At 43.5% G+C, this 5,252-nt stretch overlaps 1 protein-coding gene across 4 annotated transcripts in view; it reads right to left on the bottom strand.

The window, feature by feature from the left end:
• Positions 1-4,696: 4,696 nt before the first annotated feature.
• CPEB3 (cytoplasmic polyadenylation element binding protein 3) overlaps positions 4,697-5,252 on the bottom strand; it is a 228,686-nt gene continuing 228,130 nt past the window's right edge. For all 4 annotated transcript variants that reach the window (XM_063962037.1, XM_063962040.1, XM_063962038.1 and 1 more), the window contains one exon: positions 4,697-5,252. This exon is cut by the window's right edge and continues 6,864 nt beyond it. The gene's annotated coding sequence lies outside the window, so the exon portion shown is untranslated.

The following is a 5,252-nucleotide window of genomic DNA, read 5'->3' on the forward strand; positions in this document are numbered from 1 at the left end:
TTTCAGGAAGAAATTCAGATCTTTTAGATTTAGGATCAGTCTGACCGAGCCGTCCGGCTTCGGAACAACAAAGAGGCATGAATAAAAACCCCGCCCTTGTTGTGACAACGGTACCAGGACTATAACCTGGTCTTGACATCATTTTTGGATTGCCGCTGTTACTGCTTCTCTCTCTGGCGGAGAAGCTGGCAAGGTCGATTTCAAAAATCGGCATGGGGGAACGTCTTGAAACTCTAGTTTGTATCCCTGGGATACTATTTGCAACACCCAGGGATCCAGGCCAGACAGAATCCAATCCTGGCTGAAGAGTTTGAGACGTGCCCCAACCCGAGCGGCCTCCAGCAAGGGAATTCCAGCTTTATGCTGGGGATTTGGCAGAATTAGGGGTAGACTTCTGCTCTTCGGGACCTGGAGCCGGTGTGGGCTTCTTTCCCCTTCCCCTACCTGCAAAGAAGGGGGAACCTCTCGGCTTTTTGTATTTATTGGGCCGAAAGGACTGCATTTGCGGGTGATAAGTCTTTTTTGCCGGTGCAGGCGCAGAGGGCAAAAATGTTGACTTACCTGCGGTAGCCGCCGAGACTAACGCATCCAGGCCATCGCCAAATAAGGCCTCACCTTTATATGGGAGAGCCTCCATGTTTCTTTTGGAATCTGCATCCACGTTCCACTGGCGAATTCATAATGCCCGCCTAGCCGATACTGCCATGGTAGCGGCTTGTGAACTCAAGAGTCCAATATCCTTCATTGCTTCCAGCATGTAGGCGGCAGCGTCCTTGATATTCCCTAATTTAAGGAGTATCTCATCTTTATCAATCGTGTCAATTTCTGATGACACACTTTCTGACCATTTTTCAATAGCGCGACTCACCCATGCGCAAGCAATAGTGGGCCTGAGCAGTGTACCATTGGTAACATAAATGGATTTCAATGTCGTTTCCATTTTGCGGTCTGCCGGCTCTTTAAGAGAAGCCATGCCAGGAGCAGGGAGAATTACCTTCTTTGTCAACCTGGAAAGTGCACTGTCTAACACAGGGGGTGACTCCCATTTTTTCCGGTCTTCAACCGTGAAAGGATAAGCTTTGTGAATCCTTTTGGGAATACAATTTTTTTTATCAGGATTCACCCACATCCCTTCAAACAGAGGATTTAGTTTGTGTGAAGGAGGAAACGTGACTTTGGATTTCTTTTCCTTACATAAATAAGCTTTCTCCTGAGGTACAGGAGTGCCCTTATAGCCACAATCATATATTGTATACTTTTTGCCAATTTATGATCTATCTCTCTGGATTCACTATTGTCGACACAAGAATCAGAATCCGTGTCAGTATCAGTGTTTACAACATTTGCAAATGGTCTCTTATGTGACCCAGAGGGGCCGCCCGCATAAGGAATAACAGCATCCTGAAAAATCACATCTTCCACAGATTTTCTCCAGCATGCAGCCTTAGATTCAGACTTATCTAATCTACGGTTAATCAGATGCATACTGTCACGTAGCTCTTTCACCCATGCAGGCTCTTGGTGTGCCGGTAGCGCCACCACATTACAACTCTGTGTCCCTAAAATGGCTTCCTCCTGGGAGGAACTCCCTGCCTCAGACATGCCTCACACGTGTACACCACACTCACAGACACACTGGGACTTATTTTGGGGACAGACCCACAGTAAAATCTGTCAGAGGGACACAGGATAGGAGCAGCCAGTTCACAAACCCAGCACCAGTATTGCCTGTGAACACAGTATGTCCACAGCCCAAAAGCGCTTTTAAATAGTAATATACACTATCAAATGCACCACAATCGCTTTGTGCCCCCCCTTTATAGCACCCTGTACTTGTCAGAAGTGGAGGAGAGGACCAGCGTGTTCTTTGCAGCCTGAGGAGAGAGAGAGAAAATGGTGCTGAGTAGTGCGCTGGCTGCCTGAGGAAGAAGCTCCGCCCCTCAGTATCCATGACAATATTTATACTGGCAGGGGTAGGGCTGTGCCAGCGGAATCTTATGCCCCCTTTTAGCCAGTTTGAGGTATTTTTCTTGCTGCCCAGGGCGCCCCCCCCCCCCGCGCCCTGCAGTGCCTGTGTGTGTGGGCAGCAATGGCGCGCTGCGCTCCCACCAGCCGCGTCGCACCTCAGCCGTCACTTACTTGATTGAAGATCAATCTTCTCATACTCGCCTGTCTTCTGACTTCTGGCTCTGTGAGGGGGGTGACGGCGTGCTGTGGGAGTGAGCATCTAGACACGGCTAGCGTTCAGTTCCCTTCAGGAGCTAATGGTGTCCTGTCAGCCAGAAACAGAGCCATGAAACTCTGAGGAAGTTGGTTCTGCTTCTGCCCCCTCAGTCCCACGAAGCAGGGAGTCTAATGCCAGCAGATCTCCCTGAAAATAAAAAACCTAACATAAGTCTTTTCAGAGAAACTCAGTAGAGCTCCTCAGAGTGCATCCAGTCGACCTGGGCACATTTCTAAAACTGAGGTCTGGAGGAGGGGCATAGAGGGAGGAGCCAGTTCACTCCCAATGAAAAGTCTTTGGAGTGCCCATGTCTCCTGCGGATCCCGTCTATACCCCATGGTCTTGATGTCGTCCCCAGCATCCTCTAGGACGTATGAGAAATTATAATTTGTAAGCCTGCAGACAAAGGGCCTGTTGCCTGATTCATGCTTGTAAATAAAGCAAATCATCAAACAACTGGGCAAAACCATGTTGTACTGCAGGTCTGGGCAGATGTAACATGTGCAGAGAGAGTTAGATTTGGGTGGGGCGTGTCCACACTGAAATCTAAATTGCAGTGTAAAAATAAAGCAGCGAGTATTTTTTTCCCCCAAAATATTTTTATTGATGATTACGAAGTTTAGTACAAAATTATGTAAATTACTTTTGTTACAAAAGCAGCCAGTATTTACTGTGCATAGAAAAAACAACCCAGTCAAATCTAAATCTCTCTGCACATGTTATATCCGGCCCACCTGCAGTGCACATGGTTTTGCCCAGTTGCTTGATTATTTGCTTTATTTACAAACATGAATTGGGCCCAAAGAGCGCAGGGTATTCATTTTGAATTGACTGCTGCAGAACTTCTGTAATTGCACCAGCTAAGCTTTTTAATAATAATTTTTTTTTATACAAAGATTATTTTGTATGGTTATCCAATAATTAGTTTTAAATAATTTATCAACAGCATCTTTCAGCATTTAATTTGTTGCAACTGTGGTCTTTATCCAAAGATTACATTATAAAATTCAGAGAGTTTGGTGTACTTATCGCTCAACAAGGCACAACTTCACCCCAAATTTGATTTTCTCCGGTTTTAAAATATTAATGGCTTTCCTGATAAGAGATCATTTACCTGCATGATCATCATTTATTGACCCATTAACTGCCAATAACCATAAAATCATAAAAGTGCCACAATGTGCCTGGAGAGATACTTTCACACATCAACAGCGCCACTGCTTTTTTGGAATCTTCTGCATAGCCAGTTTCCCATTAGAGAAATAGTTTACCAACAATGCATCTATCCTCTGCTACACACCATTACAATACTACAGATAATTAAGATTTATTATTGGTAACGGTTGCTAATGTAGATTAGCACTGTTGGAAGAAGCTTCGTATTCATTACTGTCCTACTCAATTACTATGATCTGTAGATGAAGGACTACTAACAGTACCTAGAATCTCTGAATTAATGTGGGGGTCGCATAGACAAATGCGCAGGGGGGGAAGGGGGGTTTCCAGTTGCCTGGAAACCCCCCCTTAGCTTGGCAAGTGGCTCAAATTACGACAGTAGCAATGGTATATAATATGATTACTAGAGCTGCAGCCACATCATGCAGTTTAAGGGACAGAGCAGAGCTGCTGCTCATGCTCAATGGTAGCAGCTTCTTCTACCAAGTTTGCTGTGTGTGTGTGGACCTAAGTCCTCAATCAGTGCACTGGACCAGAGAGTAACTACTAGGAAGAAGAGACAGAAGCCTTACCATGAGGTGGGAGAATGTGTGCTTATAAAGTGCAGTACTGATTATATTATGTTTTTGTATTAATTCATTATGGTATGCTTAACCTTTTCCTGACCACTTATTTATATTATTTACATGTTTGATACAGCTTATACTAGAGACTATTGGTAGCTAGAGTTCATCTATAGTGTTAAATATTAATACTGTATAACATACAGTATCCAGTGTATAAAAAGGGCAATGTTTAAATTTATGTTGAGGGTTTTTACTAGGGTCACCTACCGCTTCTGATGTCTCCCGCACTTGCTCCAATGTTCTGCAGAGTGGGAGATTTTGAACTTTATTTGGAAAACCCCCTCTAGAAATCCTGCGTTTGCCACTGGGTCGAGCTTTCAACATTGTGACGCAGACTCTATGGAACTCTCGTCTCCGCACAGTGCGAGAAGCCTCCACTCTAAAATCCTTCAAAAAATAGACTCAAGACTTACCTATTTACTCACGCATTTCACTAATATCTACTGTTAAGCTTGTTTTGTATTTGAGCTGAAATAGGCAAATGTAAAGCACTTTGAGTCCTATTAGGAGAAAAGTGCTATATAAATAACATTAATATTCTATTTGAATATTTTTCTCTAATGGTACAGTACAGTATGAGCCCCACTACATCCGCAGTCTTTGATCATGTCACAAGCACACCACACACTAGTCGCTTGGTAAAGGCAAAAGGATGACAAATTATCCACGGTTCATCCAACTAGATAGATTTAATCATTTCTTTGTTACATAAAAATAACTGTTCAGACTACAAACAAAAGCAGTTGTAAGCAATAGCAGCACTGAGCTTCATGTTACATTACTTTAATATCATACAATTATTAGTCCAAGCACAAGAAAAAAATTGAGGTTAGAAGCTGTATTAAAGTGGGCCTGTCACCTGCGCACAGACGTTTTGTCTGAACCAATAATCAGCTTATCATTTGTCTAGGAACAAGTACATCAGACACCAGTTCCGAATTGATAGGCTAAATATTGCTTAGAACAGGCCTGGCCAACCTGTGGCTCTCCAGCTGTTGTAAAACTAAAAGTCCCATAATGCTTTGCCACAGTTTTGCTATTAGGGAATGCTAAACCTGTTGCAGTGCATGCTGGAGACACACATGTTGCCAAGGTCTGACTTAGAAGAACAAAATGGCTGTCTCCAATGTGCAGGGAAGGAGGTACACTTTAAGAATCACTACCAAAAAAATAACATAAAAAGTTACAGTACATTTATAAGAAGTTGTTGCAGAAAAAGGCAGATA

The sequence above is a fragment of the Pseudophryne corroboree genome, chromosome 3 (assembly GCF_028390025.1).
Source record: "Pseudophryne corroboree isolate aPseCor3 chromosome 3, aPseCor3.hap2, whole genome shotgun sequence".
Lineage (NCBI taxonomy): Eukaryota > Metazoa > Chordata > Amphibia > Anura > Myobatrachidae > Pseudophryne > Pseudophryne corroboree.